This window comes from Podarcis gaigeae (assembly GCF_964106915.1).
Source record: "Podarcis gaigeae genome assembly, chromosome: 4".
Classification (NCBI taxonomy): domain Eukaryota; kingdom Metazoa; phylum Chordata; class Lepidosauria; order Squamata; family Lacertidae; genus Podarcis; species Podarcis gaigeae.
In genome coordinates, this window is record NC_139677.1 from 28,453,805 (window position 1) to 28,474,597 (window position 20,793).

General features: G+C 41.7%; 1 long non-coding RNA gene across 5 annotated transcripts in view; it reads right to left on the reverse strand.

The window, feature by feature from the left end:
* Positions 1 to 390: 390 nt before the first annotated feature.
* LOC310842998 overlaps positions 391 to 20,793 on the reverse strand; it is a 346,703-nt gene continuing 326,300 nt past the window's right edge. For 3 of the 5 annotated variants that reach the window (XR_014563431.1, XR_014563432.1, XR_014563433.1), the window contains one exon: positions 12,810 to 12,868. This is a non-coding gene — a long non-coding RNA (uncharacterized lncRNA). Of the gene's footprint in view, positions 4,999 to 12,809; positions 12,869 to 20,793 lie in introns of those variants that run through there. The other 2 variants (XR_014563429.1, XR_014563430.1) reach the window with 2 other exon arrangements.

The following is a 20,793-nucleotide window of genomic DNA, read 5'->3' on the forward strand; positions in this document are numbered from 1 at the left end:
CAGCAAGGGAATTATTTGCATTCACTCTACATCCTTTTTTCATCAATACTATTTGAAAACTATAGGGTATATCTGGGCACTTCAGGCAGAATGGAAAAGCTGAGCAGTCTCTATTCCTTTATGTATCTTATACATGCTTATAGTGTTTGAGTGGGGTGGTAAAGCAGGGCACTTAACCTGCCTTATTCACTGAATTTTTCAAAGGGTCCTGTATTTCAGTAGCTCCTGTTCTTAAAACAATCTGTCATTTTTTAAAATGGGGGCCGTTATTGTCTGTCATATCATAAATTAAAAATACATTTTTCAAAAAAAACCTGAGGGGAGCACAACTTGGCGGAACAACCATTTTCCCCACCCTGGCTACCCTGGGAAGTGGTCTTTTTAAACACACACCTGAACTTTTTGTGTAATTTGTGGAAAATAACTTCTGGGAAGTACCTGATCTCAGATTAACCCACCACAGGAAAGATGCATCCTGGTTGCTAAAGTAAACAGCACTGAAGGGGAGGGGACCCTCCCCTTCAGGGATTTCTGTTGCCTGGTATCCAAACAATTCATAGCTCTGACTTCACTCATTAGCTAAAAGCACTAAAATGCAGGAGCAGACAGGCAAGTTCATCTCACAGAAATCACTTTGAAGGTTACTTGCACATTTTGCTTCATAACTTTCTAGATGGGCTAGATACTTGCTTTTGTTTTGTTTTGTTTGTTTGTTTTAAAGAGGAAGCTCAAAGCCTATGGCCCCTAATGTCTGTGGGCCCAGTACATCAGTACTCATTGTAGCTGCCTCTCATGGCCCTGAGTTCTGAGATACCATGTCTACCAGACTGTACCCTTGTCCTTATTCAAGCTGGGTATGCTTCTGCCTGTTCGCAATTGCAATCACAGATGAGAATCCTTATATGCATAGATTGAGAAGGATGTCGAATATCCACCCATTCCCCTTTGTGAATTTGGATATTGTGGAATGGTTAAAGAGCCCTAAGAGGTAACTACTCCACATTAAATTATCTCATGTAAATGTCCTGATACAGTAGCCAAAAGGGGAGGAAATGAGGGGTCAACCACCAGCAGCATTGCAAGGTTGAAGGTGAAATGGGGAGCATCTGTCTTCACATTCTGTTTGAGGGTGTTCCCCTCCCTGAAATGGCAATGTGTCTTCAGCATATTGATTCTGTGACCCTCTTTAACTATCTGAACTCTCTATTGGAAAGAACCAAATTTAATCTCAATCTGTTTCTAGGATATGTATTATTTTGTGTTCCCCTGAGAACAGGAAAGACAAACGGTGTGATAATTGCAGATCATGCAGAGGAAGAATCTGCAGAGAAGTAAAAAGAAAAGAAAATGAAAAGGAGTGTTGCACAGTGGTTTGCATTTCAGGGATACCTGAGGTAATGAATGGCAGAAGAACTCCTCACGTGTAATTGAAAAACTGCAAAAATAACAATGTAGAATTCATTCCTGCTATTTATTTTTAAAATGCAGCATTTAGACCAGCACAGATCACATCAGACCTATTAGGAAGGAGCAATCTTTGTCTTCTTCTTTTTGGTCCAGAGGTCTGAAATGTAACTAATACGAAAGCAGAATTAAGTGGCAGCTCATTTGGAAGGCATAATTTGAATCAGAACCTACTAAGGATCAGGTGCAAAACCTATTTTAGCAGAGAACAAATGTGAAGCAATTGTAGGATGTCTGCATTAACAACACAACTGTGTTTTTTCACAAGTGGACACTGTTCATAACATAATTATTTTCATCTAGAATTTTCTGCCTTTCGTTTCCTCGTGATCTTACTGTTTACATTTCCCACCATAATATGTTCCTTTAACTCAGGCTAACATACATCTGGTGAACTGCACTGTAGTCCACAAAAGCATATGTCATAATAAATTTGTCAGTCTTTATGGTGCCAAAAGACACCCAATGTGAAGTATAGTTAATGCTTCTGAGCATGTCTAAAGTGCAGTTGTCTCACCACTGAGTAATCATTGCCACTCCCAACCATCTGGGATTAGAAAGTACTACTTCTTGGTCCAGATCAGAATCCAGGTTTGAAGATGTCCTGGGCAAAATGACTTCTTATAGGTCCCCTCTTATGTTGATAACCATCCCCCAAGACATGCCTGATCGTACCATCACTACTCCAAGAGTGACTGGGATCTGCCATTTTAATTAACCACGAAGCTCTGTAGCACCCAATGTTGTGTCAAACCAAAGCACTGTGGGTAAGGGCATGGTCTGAAAATACACAATGCAAACGCAAAGTATCACGTGTTTCCTATAGTCTGTTGGAAACTGCCCAGAGTGGCTGGGACAACCCAATCCAATAGCTGGCGTACAAGTAATAAATTATTACAATTATTATTATAAACAGTTTGCTGGAGCTAAGCAGGTTCATGCCTGGATGGCAGGCTATGGATGGGGACCCCATGTAAGGTGCTTTGCATTCCATGATGGGGGGGGGGGAGGTGGGAAATAAGATGCAAGACACACTGGGTTCCTCAGAAAGCAGCTTGGATATTTAAAACAGGTGGGGTATAAGTATTTAATATAAAATGTTAAAAAGTAAAATGTAAAAATGGTAGCAAATTAAAATGGAGAGTCACTGATCCAGCTGCCCAATGTGGAGAGCCTAGGAAAGGTGTCAACACTAGGTGCCAATAGTTGTCTTAAAATGGTGAACGGAAAGAATCATCCATAAAACTTTACTATGTTCTTGTGTTTGCCATGGGTTCTTGCGACCTTAGCAAGACAATGGAGAAGCTCCCTTCAATAACGTCAACATCATGACTCTCAACCATGTCTGTCTTTAGGGAAGGGCTGCTGCTTGGCGTTAAGAGCAGGTGCTTTGCATGCAGAAGGTCTGAGGTTTAATCCTCAGCATCTTCAGGAAGGACTTGGAATGACCCTTGCTGCCAGTCAGTAGACAATACTGAGCTAAAATGGGCATATGGTGTGAGTTTAAGGCAGCTTCCGGTGTCTCTAAAAATAATGAGAATTTACAGGTCCCTTTGTGGCAAAGCACAGATTTTTCACATGTATTTTAGGTACCAAGTCTGCACAGATCCTATGGGCAGAACCATACTGTTTGCCCAAAAGGCCAGCAAAAGGATTCCTAAGCCTTTTAGGTTGAAATCCTATGCGTGCTTTCTTTAACAGAGGAGTACACCACACTGAAATTAATGGGATTTTCTATATTAGACTCTAGCCTCTAACATATGCTACTACACCGAATCAGTATTTCTGCGACAGCCTGAGTGTGCTTCTCAAATACTACTGAGAAATAAAAAAAGATTAGCGTAGTAAAACAATTTTCATTCTAATCCAATGTAAATAAAATAATGTTTCTCAAAATGATAGGTCCTCGAGGGACATGATATAAACTGGTAAAGGAAAAATGAGTATTGGTTTAATTGGCTTTTTAATGATCTCCTGTTTCTTCTTTTTGATATCAAAATCCGAATGGAAAGGTTCATCTAACTATACATTTAAGGCTTTTAAAGGCTCCATTACAAGACTTATTATGCTAAAAGAAACATACCTGGCATGCTGCAGGTTTCTAAATGTATCACTGATGCATGTAATGATTCACTTAAACCATCATGGTCAGAATTCTTTTGCATTATTTCCATGTAAATTGGATGCTTTCACAATTACTATAATATGTGTGAAATTCCACTTATTATTTCTTTTAACATGAAACTTTTATCACTTAACTTAAACTCACTGGACAGAATATTTGAACCATTTGCAATCATTAGAGCATTTTTGTTTGGTCAAAACCCTTCTGGGATTATATTTTTGTGGTGGGGGGAGGGGTGGAGATAGGGAGAAGTAGAATGAATTACATTTTATGTAATGGAATGGCAATTTTAAATATATGAAAGGGCATCTGGAGTACTAGTCATTATACACAGATCCCGTGTTATACTTTTTATCTATTGTGGGCTTGTTCCATCTTTCTCTCTCTCTCGTCTTCAAGAGCTTTACTTTGAGCATGTAACACAATAAAAAAGATGAAATTTAGTCAGTAGGTGATCTAGCAGGCTAGCCTCTCATGCTTTCAGTTTCTAGAAGACATCCAAGCTTTCCCGCAAGCCAACCCTATGCTCTGTTGTAAGGACATAGATTTCAAATGTAGACTCTCAGAGAGCTGGTCCAAATGGACCTCTCATCTTGTCACCTCATTACTGGGAGACAAGAACAATGATGATTTCCATATGCTTTGCCACAAGGTCCCAGGCCAGGTCACAGCAATTTAAAATAAAACATGAAAGACAGTTTAAAACAAATTACACAGCTTAGTCTTGTGCTCTGGGTTGACATAGCAGCAACCTCTGGTACCCCTGCCCTGGTACTCTAGGGTAAAGGTAAAGGGACCCCTGACCATTAGGTCCAGTCGTGGCCGACTCTGGGGTTGCGGCGCTCATCTCGCTTTATTGGCCAAGGGAGCCGGCGTACAGCTTCCGGGTCATGTGGCCAGCATGACTAAGCCGCTTCTGGCGAACCAGAGCAGTGCACGGAAATGCCGCTTACCTTCCCACCGGAGCAGTACCTATTTATCTACTTTCACTTTGACGTGCTTTCGAACTGCTAGGTTGGCAGGCGCAGGGACCAAGCTCACTCCGTCACGGGGATTCGAACCGCCGACCTTCTGATCGGCAAGTCCTAGGCTCTGTTGTTTAACCCACAGCGCCACCCGTGTCCCGTACTCTAGGGTAGTGGTTATCAAACTTTCTACCCTTTGAAGGCTACAGGGAACTCAGTTCATATAGACCTTACAAGCTGAGAAATCCCACCACTTATTCCACAGAAATTCTAAATGCTGACATAGATACTTGGGCATCTTTCATATTGGTTCCCATGCATACCGACTGGGCATGTTAGAAAGATGCCCTCAGCCACCCCCAACCTACCTGTCTTCTATCCAATCCAGGGGGTGGCACTGGTTGTCAGCTTGTCCTCCTTGCTCTCAATGTTGTGTTTGTTGACCTTATCAGGGAGGAAAATGGGGACAAAAGTAGAATTAGTTGGCTTGGCCTGCTATTGTCTCTGGCTCCACCTACTCTTTGGGCTCCCTGCCTTCCACCTTACCAGCCTCAACGAGTGATGCACATCAGCACACATCAGCATTTTACAGCAACAGAATGGCAAGGGAGGGGCACACTGAGAGCCATTGTGCTGTAGTGGTTAAGAGTGTCAGACTCGTAATCTGGTGAACTGGGTTCAATTCCCTGCTCCTCCACATGCAGCTGCTGGGTGACCTTGGGCCAGTCACACTTCTGTGAAGTCTCTCAGCCCCACTCACCTCACAGAGTGTTTGTTGTGGGGGAGGAAGGGAAAGGAGAATGTTAACCACTTTGAGACTCCTTCGGGTAGTGATATAGCGGGATATCAAATCCAAACTCTTCTTTATCAGGTAATCTCATGCAGAGCAGGTGCAGGGGATAGTGATTGGCAGTGAGCACCAAAGCTCTGAATTTGACTTATGCTCATATGATGCAGCTTAAAATGTGATGCATTGGCCGTCTCCTGAAGTGTCTCAACGTAACCAGCCTGCTTGCCTGTCTATCTATGATCAAGAATATAATAGCACTTATTAAGATTAAATTTAAGATAATGAGAGTTCTAATTACTTACATTTTTTATGGTTGATATTTTCCCTCAACAAATACTACCGGTAATGAATGGCATCAATTAATTATCTAATGTTAGTATAAAATATTGTAGGAGCTTAATTCTGATCTCGTTCCAAGTGAAACTTCCAGATATTTAAAAACCTTGAGAGGTAGTCCTGAGAAATGCTACATGCCACTACTTGCAGAGGGTTCAACAGGAATTTTCAGGATTGATATAGCAGTATGGACACATTTACATGCAAACGCTTTATTTAGAATTTGAATATCATGAACCAGAATTTTTGAAAGTGCAGTACCTGTCCCTGCATTTCTTTGCTACTGATTCTAATGAGCCTATCTTTTGGAATTCAAGCCATCTGTCACAGCATGGCCAGTGCACAGAAAGGATGAAGACAAATGTAACAAGTATTAAGACAGTGTGACCACCCTGAAAAAATATTCTGTTCAAACATATTTTCTCGTAAGAAATGAAGTTGGGGGTGGTGAGCAGTTCTGCAAATCTGCAGTAAAAGCTAGTTGTGCAAGAGAATGATTAGCACTAGTCTCATGATGACATCTCCATCTCTGTGACAATTTTGCAGTTTGGGTTTGCTTTAAAAAAAATAATACTCTAATCAGCAAGGTGATGTAAATGGATGCATATGTATAAACATTCATGTACAGTGGTACCTCGGGTTACATACGCTTCAGGTTACATGCGCTTCAGGTTACAGACTCCGCTAACCCAGAAATAGTACCTCGGGTTAAGTACTTTGCTTCCGGATGAGAACAGAAATCGTGCAGCAGGAGGACCCATTAGCTAAAGTGATGCTTCAGGTTGAGAACAGTTTCAGGTTAAGAACAGACCTCCAGAACGAATTAAGTACTTAACCTGAGGTACTACTGTACTTTTTCTAAAACAACAGAAAAGGATACACCATCCACTTGAAGCGTGGCGGGGGGGGGGGGGGGGAGAAACAACAATGGCTGTGCCAATTTTTGATATGATGATCATTTCATTATCTATTCCAGGAGAAAACTGAGCTCTCCTCACAGCAGACATTATCTGAGCTCTATTACACATGTCTTCACCCTAAAATTACACAACCCCCTCATATCAGCTGCTTCACCATCAGAGCATCTTTGGTGCCCAGCAAACCAAAAGCAGACATTTCACTCAGACTTATGATAGTTCAGTTTAGCCTGTGACAAGTCCTGGCATTATAGAGGTTGGGTGGCCATCTGCCATGGATGTTTTAGCTGAGATTTCTGCATCGTCTCAAGTAGCACACTAGTAGAGAGCATGATGCGACTGTTCACCTGACTTCCTCTTGGCTGCATTGCTTCTGCTGCTTACTGAGAGGTAGAGGAGGTATTGGAAGATGGCAGAGAGATTCATGTGCTACAAAAGTACCAGCAGAGTGCCAGATTGGCTCAGCTGGCTCATTTGCATACATACAGAGCCACCTCACTGCACCCCTCTGTCTACCAGCATGCGGCAGCAATGTGACCAACAGGAGGTCAGGTGGCCAGTACAATTCCAGGCACAATTCAAAGTGTTGTTGCTGACCTTTAAAGCCCTAAACAGCCTTGGCCCAGTATACTTGAAGGAGCATCTCCACCCCCATCATTCAACCCAGACACTGAGGTCCACCTCCAAGGGCCTTGTGGCGGTTCCCTCACTGTGAGAAGTGAGGTTACAGGGAACCACACAGAGGGCTTTCTCAGTAGTGGCGCCCGCCCTGTGGAACGCGCTCCCATCAGATGTCAAGGAAATAAACAACTGCAGTCATAAGGTAAAGGTAAAGGGACCCCTGACCATTAGGTCCAGTCATGGCTGACTCTGGGGTGGCGGCGCTCATCTCGTTTTGTTGGCCAAGGGAGCCGGCGTACAGCTTCTGAGTCATGTGGCTAGCATGACTAAGCCGCTTCAGGAAAACCAGAGCAGCGCACGGAAAGGCCGTTTACCTTCCCGCTGGAGCGGTACCTGTTTATCTACTTGCACTTTGATGTGCTTTCAAACTGCTAGGTTGGCAGGAGAAGGGACTGAGCAATGGGAGCTCACCCCGTCGCGGGGATTCGAACTGCCGACCTTCTGATCAGCAAGCCCTAGGCTCTGTGGCTTAACCCACAGCGCCACCCGTGTCCCTAACTACAGTCATACCTCGGGATAAATATGCTTCAGGATAAGTATTTTCAGGTTGCGCTCCACGGCAACCCGGAAGTAACAGAGCACGTTACTTCTGGTTTTCACCACTCGCGCATGCACAGATGGTCAAAATGACGTCATGTGCATACCCGGAAGCGGCGAAACGTGACCCGCGCACACACAGACACGCAGTCATGTCTTACGTTCTGTTCAGGATGCGAACGGGGCTCCGGAACGGATCCCGGTCGCATCCCAAGGTACCACTGTATCTGACTTTTACAAGACATCTGAAAGCAGCCCTGTATTGGGAAGTTTTTAATGTTTTATTGTGTTTTTAATATTCTGTTAGGAGCCGCCCAGAGTGGCTGGGGAAACCCAGCCAGATGCGTGGGGTACAAACAAACAAACAAACAAACAAACAAACTGTTGTTGTTGTTGTCCCACCATGCCATTTACCACTGAAGCATCACATTTATGATTAAAGTAGAACAAGCTATAAATTATTTAGTGGGACCCCGCAACCACTATAGGATGCCTTTTTTTCATGCATCACCTTGTCTCGTGTTGTCACCATCTTTTATACATGAAGAACTGCCTTGAAAGTTTTTAAAGGTTTCAGCTGACCTACAGGAAGCAAAAATATGTTGTGCATTCTATGGCCTGATACAAACTGGGAATTGTAAGGTTGCCACAATAGATTACTGTACTGTACAGTGTGCAACCTCGTTGGGGTTGCCATAATGTAGGATTTGCATGGTTGCTCTGTGAGAAGCACTCTCTCCACAAACAAATTTTAATGGTTATGTGCTGTAGATTTAAAGTTTAGAATGCTGAAATAAAACTTAGGCTCATACCTGATGAATGGAGGCTCGTAACTAAAGGTGGCTGGGTGTTGTCTTTCTGCCTGAGAGGTCACTTTGGGCGAGAAGAAAGGGGGAGCACAAGGAGACGTAATTGATTTATTTTTAAATGCTCTGTGCAGCAACATCTAATCTTGCCCCTTTCTAAAATTTAATTATTGGTATGTGGTGGTCTTTTTTTAATCTACCAAAGAATAAAATAAAATCATGATTAAGGGGTTATCTCAGGGTGGAGGAGGACATGTATGCTGTGTCCCATTGGTGTAGTGCTAGCGGCACTTGCACTACTTCCGATAGGAAATGCTCGGGGGGGGGGCACGCACAAAAGAATGGTTTGAGGATGCTTAAAAGGTAAAGGGACCTCTGACCATTAGGTCCAGTCGCGGATGACTCTGGGGTTGTGGCGCTCATCTTGCTTTATTGGCCAAGGGAGCTGGCGTACAGCTTCTGGGTCATGTGGCCAGCATGACTAAGCTGCTTCTGGCGAATCAGAGCAGTGCATGGAAACGCCATTTACCTTCCTGCCGGAGCGGTACCTATTTATCTACTTGCACTTTGACGTGCTTTTGAACTGCTGGGTTGGCAGGAGCAGGGACCGAGCAACGGAAGCTCACCCCGTCATGTGGATTTGAACCGCCAACCTTCTGATCGGCAAGGCCTAGGCTCTGTGGTTTAACCCACAGCGCCACCCGCGTCCCTGAGGATGCTTAGTTGGTCCCTATTTTCATCTGAAGCATGTTGGATAATGGACGCTTGACGGATCCATTATCTTCCATTAACTTGCATATGGGCTGGTGTGGGAAGTAGTCCACTCTCACCCTGAACCCTTGGAGTAACAGAATTAACTTACATGGGGGAAAGGGAAGAAATGGCTGGTGGTGGTGGGGAATCTCACCCATCCACAGCAAGGACTCTTTTACTTCCACCAGTACCAAGGGGCACCAGCCACCAGTCAGCTTAAGGATGGAGACACCCTATGGGAAAGTTGGGGTTGTAATCTAAGAACCACTAGCCTTCTCTTCTGATATTGGTGTCATTGTTCCCATGCAGTTCTCCTCCGCTTATACTATTCCCATGGCTTCTTCTTTCTTATGTTATTAGAGTGATATGAGATGGATCCACAAGGGAGCAGCAACCACATCACTACTGCTGCACAAGAATCCTGCCAGAGTCTCTCTCGGTTGAACGTGAGCTGGCTGTGTGCAGTAGATTTAAGCTTGAGAAGGCAGAAAGAAAACTGGGGAAAGTGTTGAGTAATGCTGTGCAGGATAAATTTCAGGCAAGTTCAACACTTTAATAAGAACTGGAGCCCTTGCAAAGGAGCACTTGCAATGCGCGCCGGTAATTTAAATGAGAGCGTTGCAGGGTTTATATAAGCAATGCACTTTAAAATAATCGTAAAAAGTGCATTGTGTAAAATCTAGCACAAAACTACGGGAAGAATAATCATTTGAGTAGTGTCGGTAACATAAACTATTGTTAATGTACAGTAGCTGAAAAAGCATAGAGAATGCCATGTACTGTATAGTGGTCCTCAGTGGTGTAAGGCATTCTCACAATAAATTGTTCAATAGAAGTGAGTGTATGCTAATTTTACAGACGGTATAGGACTCGCAATAGAGTGAGAATTTTTCTGCACAAAATATAAGAACAAAACCAGGAAGGTGACCTCACTCAATTGGAATAGTAGAATGAATTACATTATGATTTTAAAACTGATAATAGACTCCTAGCTAAACTGGTAAAAAATTTCCTTGCATGTATTTATTTCTAACCGCCCCCCCCCCACTCCACACCGCCCAAGTGTAATTTCAAAGCCCTCCTATAGTTAACATTATAATATAGTTAGTTGCTACAAATAATCTGCAGTGATTATAGGAAAACTGTCAGTGTCTGTTCAAGGTCTGAAAAGGCTGCAGCAAATAGCTTTTCTCTTTGCCATGGAGACTGGGGTCTGTTTTTACGGTTACTCTGGTAACGAAAGCCTTTCTGGTGTTAGGCCTTTTCAGTTACTTCAGCTATTAAACTCTCCGGTTGAGACAAAAGCAAGGCTGTGTACAGACACTTCCCTCTAAAGCAAATCTCAGGGCTGAGGAAAAACTTGCAGTGAAATGAAATGCAGCTTCTAATCAGATTGTTGTGTTTCATTCAAGGACTATTTGTGACTATGCCTGTTTAGGGAAGCTATTGCCTGTTGGGTAGTTAATAATGTTGCAAAGGGACATGGCCTCTCTCCTGAGGGGAATTCTTCACTAATAAGGAAGCCACTTTTTAATTTTTTGTTGCTGGACTCACAAGCAAACCTGAGTTGATGCAGAGTGACGGTATTTCCTTCCTCCTAGCCCCCTCCCTGCCTATCACAATACATTTACTTTGTGTTGTGGTCAGTGCTTTTTTCTAAAAAAAAATGTTTAGGGGTACTCTCATTTTCCTACTCATATTGAAATAATGCCCCTCAATGAGGCCAAACTTAGATTCACAAAATGTTTAGGGGTATGTGTACCCCTTCATCACCCCAGAAAAAAAAAACACTGGTCCCAGCCATCCTAAGTCCAGAACGCAGAATTTTCAAAATTCAGCAGAAAAGATGGAGCACACTTAATGATTAACCCTTCAACTGATTGCCATTGCACTACTGCTGAAAACTTATGTGACCCAGTTTGGTACAGATGATTCTAACAGCTAGGGGGAAAGGTAATGTGAAAACAGGAAACACAGAGTCATAAAATGTTTCATGCAGCTAAGATGGTAGTGGATGTGACTCTCGTTTGGAATCAGTAGGTGTAGGCAGACTCCTGAATTATCTTGTTCTTCAAAATAGTAATGCTTTTCACCTTAGGTAGAGGTTTCTTGTTGCCAGCTCTTACTTTCCTTACATTTTTTTTCTTCTTCTGTTGGTGTGTACTATTCTAGGAAAGTGGAGGGTGGTGGGGGGGGGGGGAAGAGAACGGAATTTTCACAGGAAGAAACAGAAGACTAAATAGACCGCAAATAATATGCTTCACAACCGAACAATCCATTCTCACTTTAACATGGTCAAACTAAGTAACACTAAACACTGTAATACCCATGGTGATAAACCACTTTGAGCTGCAAAGTATTCAATTATTTTTCATTTGAACTATTAAATGTGTCACACAGAAATTCCCCAATGCTGTTTTCACCTACATATATTACCATATTTTGGGGGTGGGGGTGGAGGAGGGGGGAACACCACACACACCTTTGTCCTATCAGAAGGCAATTCATAGAAAGAAACACTCAGGTCGGAATATAGCAACTAAATTAATACCAGGTGACATTTGTTAACAGTGAGGAAAAACACTGGCACAGCATTTACAAATCTAAAGCATCTTCCCCGCCCCCTCCTGCATATTGGAGAGAGTAATATATTCTTAGATGACCTCATTTCAATCATATGTTGCACATAGCTATATAAGATGCTTATTTATACATAGCAAAGCAGCAAAAAATGTTTTTGTTTTGTTTCCCAATGGTGCTTGTTTCTAATAACGCCCGCTGCCTCCTGAATGATTTTGGGATTTTCAGAGATTAAAATGTGTGCTTTAAGTTTAAATGCCAGCAAGAACCCAAATAACTAAATAGTAAGTGTGGTGCGAGGCCTGAGGTGCAAGAAGGACCTTCTCCCACTTCAACCCATGTTTGTATGGTACGCAAGTTGTCCCAAATCAGTTGCTTGGTGAATATTGTGAGATGCAGCTGTGGGCTGGTTCTTATGAAAGGCATCTGAACAGCTGACTGTGTTCCAGACAGTGAGGAATGAACTCTAAGGTGGTCAGCAACTAAGGATGCAATCTTATGCCTGAAAGGGACGTGGGTGGCCCTGTGGGTTAAACCACAGAGCCTAGGACTTGCTGATCAGAAGGTCGGCAGTTCGAATCCCCGCAATGGGGTGAGCTTTCATTGCTCAGTCCCTGCTCCTGCCAACCTAGCAGTTCGAAAGCACGTCAAAGTGCAAGTAGATAAATAGGTACCACTCTGGCAGAAAGGTAAACGGTGTTTCCGTGAGCTGCTTTGGTTCGCCAGAAGCGGCTTAGTCATGCTGGCCACATGACCTGGAAGCTGTACGCCAGCTCCTTCGGCCAATAAAGCGAGATGAGCGCTGCAACCCCAGAGTCGGTCACGACTGGACCTAATGGTCAGGGGTCCTTTTACCTTTACCGTCCGCTGAACACAGTGTGGTCTCCTTCTGAGCAGCAATGAATAGGATTGTGCTGTAAGAGAGAAAAATAGGTTTTAGTGAGGTCTAGTTTTCTCAAGGACTTTATCTAGCCTTATATGAACATGTGTTCCTGACTCTGACCCCACTGAATCACTGACTAGCTCCGTGGCTCTATTTCACTTCCCAACAGTTCCTGGATACATGAACCTAAGGAAATTGTATGTTGGAGGAAAAGTGCAGAGATGGCAACGTTTACTATCCACAGCCCAGCTTTACATGAAACTTCACTAATGGTGGGCTGTGTTATCTCTCAAGGAAAAAACACACCCACAAAGAAGCAGAGGAGAGTGAGAGGAGAGAATGAGCAAGGGGTGGTCACAGCATCCCAGCCCTGGTAATACTCAGCTTGTGCTTCAGTGCATTATACTCTTATATCTAAAAAAGAAAAAAGTGTACATTAAAAAAATATAGCTGCCAATTTAAATAAGTGCCAGAAGCAAGGCTAGAATGCTGAATCACTGCAGCTCTCTCTGTATTTCAGTATATTAATCTACAGTGCCTTTGTAGTGTTTGCACTTAAGTTTTCTTTAGTTCCTGTGCTGCACCTGCCCATCCCCTTCAACATTCACCTGGAGAAGAATGTTCCTTTTATTAGCATGCGCCTCTTTCCTTCCTGGTGAGGGCTGCTATGCTTTGGAGAACTGGAATTCAGCTTCTTTGGAGGGTCCTCTTCCCTTGGAGTCTCCTCAACAGCTGCCTGGAGATTCTGATAGGAGAGCCAGGCATTGGGAAACCATCCCCACCCCCCGGTCCCTCCCAGGACCAACAAGACTGTAATAGCTCTTGCCCAGTCACAAATATCCCCCTCTTCAACAAGGTGCTTGACATGGTGGTGGTTATTCAATTACAGGCATGCTTGGAGAAAATGAAATATTTCGGCCCATTTCAATATGGTTTCACCACTGAAATAGCTTTGGTTGTCTTAATGGAAGTTCTGTACTGGGATATAGACAGGGTGAATGCATCCCTGTTAGTTCTCCTGTGGCTATTGATTCCATCAATCATGGTGTTGTCCTGGACCAACCTGCAGGTTGAGAGTTAGAGACATAGTCTTTTTGTAGTGGTGGTTTCAGCAAGTAGCTCTGGGGATGCTTGTTTGGCCTCATGGCAGTGCTATTGTTGCATGAAGTTATGAGAACTGTGGCTCACCAGAAGGCTTTCTACACAAGAGCACCCAAGCTATGGAGCATTCCCTCCATGAACTTTTACTGACACCAATCTGGGTTATTTTTTCAGTTCCAGCTGAAGATTCTTCTCTTCTGCCAAGCGTTCTGAGTTTGCCATTAATATGCCTAAGAGATACTTCTTTGTGCTCCGAGTTATAGGCTATTCTGACTAATATATTTAATAGGAGAAGGATCATTTTATTTTAAAAAGTATTCTATTTGGCTTCCATTGTACACTGTGCTTTTAATTGTTTTGACCCACCCTAGTATCACATGCAACGAGGGGCAGGATATAAATTTAATCAATTAATTAATAGTTTAAAATAATCTAAAATTAATAGTGGGGGGACAGAAAAGGAGACATGAGATGACAATGGGAAAATGTAGATCAAAGGTCAAAAGTTTAAGGCTTTCACAGAAGGATCAGAAGGAAGAGGTGGTACCAAATACTCTGCTCACTTCATCTTTATATAACTAAGTGAATGGGCTCCTGCAAATATAATGTGGAAATATTTATCTAAGAGATCAAATGTACGTATGGTTTGACAGTGGTGAGCCATTTAATTAAACAAACTCTTAGAGGCAAGTATTCATGCTAAGCTGTAGATACGCTATCACTTATTAATGCTACCATTCCTTAAGTTAGTCAAACATGTGTGCGCTAATGTGTTACGTGGAAGTTGCCAGTCTGGTAGACAAGAGGGAGCGATGTCTAAAGTTTTGTCTTGCGTGCAGTAAAAAAAGAAAAACAAGTGTTTTAGGGTTTTTGGTGTTGTTGTTTTTTGCAAACTATGGATATAAGTTCACATGTACCCATAGCTTCTCAAACATTTCATCACATAGGATATTCAGATTCTTGTGGGGCATTTTCACTGCTTGTGTGATACACACAAGCACCAGATGCCAGCTTGGCTGTGTCTACTGAATTGTCAGATGATTTTGGTCTTACTTAGGCACTGTGACAAGCTTTGGGGCGTGGGGGGGGGGTCTACAAATACAGTCAGCAGGCTGCCAGCAGTGACTATAAATGCTTTCTGACAAACTGATTGCCTGCTCTGGATGACCAGTGGTGTAGTGGTACGTCTTGAAGTACAACTTGAAAGCCTCACTGTAACCTCATTCACTTGTCAGAGCAAGGAAAACCTGCCATTTACCTTGGCAGTCCGGCAAATGACTACATCACTCATTGGGGGGCAGGGGGTCCTCACCACTGTAATCCCTTGGGCTCCCTTTCCACTGCTTAGTGCAGGCATCCCCAAAATTGACCCTCAAGATGTTTTGGGACTACAGTTCCCATCATCCCTGACCACTGGTCCTGTTAGCTAGGGATGATGGGAGTTGTAGTCCCAAAACATCTGGAGGACCGAGTTTGGGGATGCCTGGTTTAGCGTGACCTGAGAGTTCCAATTGCCCATCCTCTTAGTGCAGATTCTTACCACTGTTTCAGTTATGTATTTATTTTGCATGGATGGTGTTATGTCTGATATCCAGTGCAGGTTCAGGGATGTTTTTGTATAGTGACAGTGTTGTTGTTGTTGTTTCTGCTGCCCCCCCCCCCACAAACATTGGATAAGGATGGGGAAGAAATGTTTTTTTTCCCATTTTAATGAGCAATTATCTAATTTGTGAACCATATGCAAACCAAACAAATTTTTTAATGCAATTTAGCCAACCAATGTGTACAAGAATGTATACAGGACATTAAGGTGAAGGGCAGTTAATAAGTACATTGGTGATGATGGTGATTATGATGATGATACAGGAAAGTGTGCATAAAAATGTATATATTAGTGAAAATAACAGAGACATGTATCGTATTAAGGGGAAATGGTTGTGAAAATGTGTGCATTACTCAAAACTGCTTACATAAATGTGTTTATTACGAGAAATTCATATTCAAATGCTGGCGAATCTTCATGAGGATTTTTGAAAGAAAAAAATCGCAAATCGCTGCAGAAATCTAAAGAAGGTGATAAACCCGGAAAAGCCGGAATTGACACGATTCATCCATCCCTAACACCGAATAGTCAAAACGATTTGAGCAAATCAGTTTCACTTTGGCTAAATGCTATCATTATGAATCACTTTCATTTTCCTCTTATTTTTTTTATGCCAAGAGAATGTTACACACATCAGATTTCAGAAGCAGAAGGTTTTCCACTCCCCAGTATCTAGTCAACCTTGCTGCATATACAGGGTTAAATTAAATTATCGAGACCCTGAAATTCTTCTTGTAAATGTGATTCACACTCTTCACTAATATTGAACTGGAATCCTCTCCAGTGCAGCTAGTTTAGAACCCCTTGTTCTCAATGTTTACTGAAGACCAGGACCAACTTCTAGCAGCATTCATGTTTTTGAAAGATAGCATCATGCATCCTTCAGGTTTCCTTTATGCTTATCATTTTTATAAGCCAATTCTAACTATATTCCTGGAAGTGGATCCCACTGGTATCAGTGGGTCATTTGTCCAAGTAAATTTTCTTGGGGTGTAGACACAGTCTAATTCTGCTCACATTTACTCAGAAGTAAGTTTTTAAAAAGTAGTAGTAACTTTCAGGGGACTTGTAAGTATGAGCCTCCATGTGAGCTGCTGCAAGGAGGAAGATTACCAAGGTTCTAAGTTTTGCCAAAAAGTTGAGATTACACTCCCTATATAATAACACCATCTACATATTTCTTGGTAGCCCTATTCTCACTTCCTCTGCACCAACAAGGGTAGCCAGTATTCCAGATGTTGTACTACAGTTCCCATCATTCATGACCGTTGGCTTTTACAGGTTGGGGCTGATGGGAGTCGTAGTCCAAAAACATATGGAGGGCACCACATTGGCTCTCTTTGCTGCTAGTTAACATGACCCACTCTCTACCACCAGCCTTACTTTTTGTCACTGTCATAGCCTGCCTTCTCCCATTCATCTTTGGTTTTCTAGGCTTCTGAGATTTTACTACAGGTCCAAAGACAGTCCCACAAAATAACGCAGATCTATCTTGCCTTTGCTCAGAACATTTATCCACAAACTCACCTCTAAAGCACAATCTCTCTTTATCTTTTGTTGCAACTAGCTGAACGGCTAGGATAAATCCTACTCGGAGAACATTTCTTTCTAGGTACCATTGATTGATCGGATAAGAGGAATTAGCTGATTACTAAATGAATAGTAAAAAAACATACTGTATGAAATAATGTGTGCCTATTCAAAAAAAAATATGCCTGGTCTGCAGAGGTGTTTACTTATTGTGTTTTAAACACTGTTCACTATATTTTCTTGTATTTATAAATTCTGCAAATGATATCCTAAAATATACAGGCATGAATGGAAAGCAATAGACCCACTGGATTAATCTGTATATTTTAATGCAAAGGGCATTTTATGCCAAACAGACAATAAACACAGGCTATTATTTTTCTTTCTCTGAATTCCTTTATTTGAATACAGCAGCATCTGTAACAACAGTGTGTTTGTATTATATCAAGTCTTACTGTATGTTTATTAATATGTCTTGAGCTATAGAAAACAGAAGAGACTTTCCCCTCTTCACACTGAAAATATTGTATTTGTTATTAATAGCAAGTTATATATGCTATCATTTTTTAGAGAGGAAATGCAGATGTCATTTTAGACTATAAATAATTTGGATTAACTGGGTGGAATTGGTTTGCTTTGTTTTTCGGATTCATAACATGAAATTATTGAGGAAGGCTAGGAAAGGAAGTGGAAAAGTATAATATAGCCTGTATATTATAGCGTGTTACTTGCACTTTACGCCTTAGGCCCTCTATGCAAAATTTCATGAAGTCAATTGTTTGCTTTATTGTCATCGTCCCATCCATTAACATGCATTCTTCCTTTATTTTGTTGCTGTATCTTTCCTTGAAAAGTTCCTGGAAATATAGGGCAGCTGAACTGCGGCACAAACTTCTACTAGTTTGCCACGCCCTTTACCAAGGAATCTTTGGAAATATAGCTTAGTGAGGATGCTGAGAAACCCCCTGTTAGAGATTGGGGACAATTACCTCCTTTCCCAGATGCCCCCTGTGCCCCATCTCATATTGTTCAAGTTACAAGAAAGGAGATTCCGACTAAACATCAGGAATAACTTTCTGACAGCAGGAGCTGTTTGACAGTGGAACAAACGGACTCCCTTGGGAGGTTGTGGACTCTCCTTCCTTGGAGGTTTTTAAGCAGTGGTTGAGACGCCATCTGCCATGGATGCTTTAGTTGAGATTCCTGCATTGCAGGGGGTTAGACTAGACAACCCTTGGTATCCCTTCCAATTCTATGATTCAAGAAAGTTCATTGGTCATCTGGGGGTGTGTTTTGGGTGGGCTTCAAAACCTCCATCACCTTCCTAAACCACTGTACGCTTAGACCTTTTGTTTTCACTGAGAGGAAAGAGGGGCCAGCCTGTTTTCAGTCATTTCGGTTGTATTTCTGTAAAGTAGCTTTGAATTTCAGCTGCTAACTACAGTAGTTGCAAAGAAATGGCAGTTGGCAGGAAGGTGCTCCAACTGTATATATTCCCCACCCGCCTCCCTTGGTGATGTCAATACAAAACAGAATACTGCCCCCTATATAAAAAGCCTAAATATTTCCCGATACGTTTGTACTTATTTTTATTACTTGTACCTATATGTTACAACAAGAGGAGAGGACGTAATTTTATTTTTACACAAATCAGCTACTTAAAGTAAATTGAGATATATAGAATTTGCCAATGAAATGAATGATTTGATGTGAATAAAAGAGGTGGAGTGTTGTAAATCAGTACTGACAGCCAAATGGGAAAAATTGACAGAGTACTGTAATCACTCCCAACATCCACTGAAGTTATTGATCCAGAACCTCTATAATCCCCTTCACATAACACAAGCAATTTCATATAATACCTGTAATAACAGCGCATTCAAACTCAAGTAGCCATCAGAAGCTTTGAATCTAATGGTGAACAGGCCTCTGCTGCGTAAGTGTAACAACTAGAGCCCACACACACAAAAAGCCAATGACTTCTGCCTTTCATAGGTAACGGCCTATGATAAGAGGTAGTTCAAAAGATAAACAGTGTCTAATGCCAAGGAAAATGAGCTATTAATTGCTTTGCTTGCTAAATATGTTGTAAAGGCCGAAAGCCCTAGGTGCAAAATTGAGAGAATGTAAACTGGATTTTGGGGACTGATAAAACTCCTTACTGTTATCCATATGGAAGCTATCTGATGTTAATTACAACAGAGGCAAGGCAGCTGAGAGGTATTTAGTTGCTGGGTCATTACATCCTTCCCAGGTGTCTCTCCCCTGAAATGTTCCACCCGTTTTTTTACAAGCTCCTTCTCTCACTGATGGATTATTCCAGAGCCTTATCAAAGCTTTGCCAGCTCCTCATTAATATATAGAGCAAGCTGCACTGTTCTATATATCATTGTCTTCTACTTGGGGAGGGCTAATCAGTCAACCATTATCAGTCAGTCAGCAGAAGGCAGGCAATCAGACCTGACAGCAAAGAATCATGGGAGATCAGGGAAGGTTAAATGAGGCTGACAGTTGTGATAATGATGATTATACTATAAATTAAGATATGATGATAAAGAAGAATAAAAGACACAATCTGAAGCAATATTTGGTTTAACATGTCTCTCTCTTTTTTCCGCTACTGTTAAATGGCCATAACATTTATCACGCTGTACAAGAACGGACATTTAACTACCATGATAAAATAGGACAGCATCAGATTGAAAACCCAACAAGTTGTGATTACTGTGTCAGGCACTTTTCCACTGGTTGAAAAACTAGAGATAGAGCATATGTTATAATCATTCATGCATTATTCTGTAGAATGAAAAGAAAATAGATCTATTTTAGCAGTGTCTTTCAGCATCCTAGATAAAGGAGGAGGAGAAAAGAGGAAATAGTTAATATTGCCTTCTGCTTCTGAGATCATTTTTATTAATGAAACAATGGGAAGTTAAGCGATCGTTCTTCCATGACACCCACATCGGTGGATGTAACTATTTACTACTTAGCTGAGTCAGAGGTTATATGAAAGACGCTTGATTCCATATTGTGATTTCATCCTTATTGTGTGAAACAAGAATTAAAGTATTAATCAGCAGGTTTCTTAAAAAAAAAAGTTTTTGATATCCAGTAAGACAGAATGAAGTTTCAGCAACTAAATGTAAATGGAGTTGTAGGTATCACAATTTATTCTGGACTTAGGCCTTTCTGAATCTGACACTGTGGTAGAGACGCCAACTCCTAGGGGTGTGGTTCATCTCCCCCCCCCCAATAAAATATTTGAGGGGACTGGGGCCCCTCAAAGTTGATGGGCATTGCCATTCAAATGGTGTGCATGCACCACATCTTGTGACTGATTATGTGGGACAGAGCTTTATTATTATTATTATTATTATTATTATTACGATTACGATTACGATTATCATTGTTATTATTATCATTGTTATTATCTGACATGCACAGGATTGCTTTGTTAGGCTATAATCCGGTGCACACTTTCCTGAGAGTAGGGATGGGTAAACCTGGCAATTTTGACTTATCTCTCTTATTTTCCAAAATCAAATTCAGTTCCCCATTTATTTTTGCCTTCAAACAAACAAACAAAACCTCATGAATATTCCTCTGCATTTTTGTGCGAATTTTCCCCCAATAAACACATATTTGCATGCTATTTTACCTAATAGATACTTTTTTTACAACACAGTTCCCCCCTAATATAGTGCATTTTTATGTCATTTTCA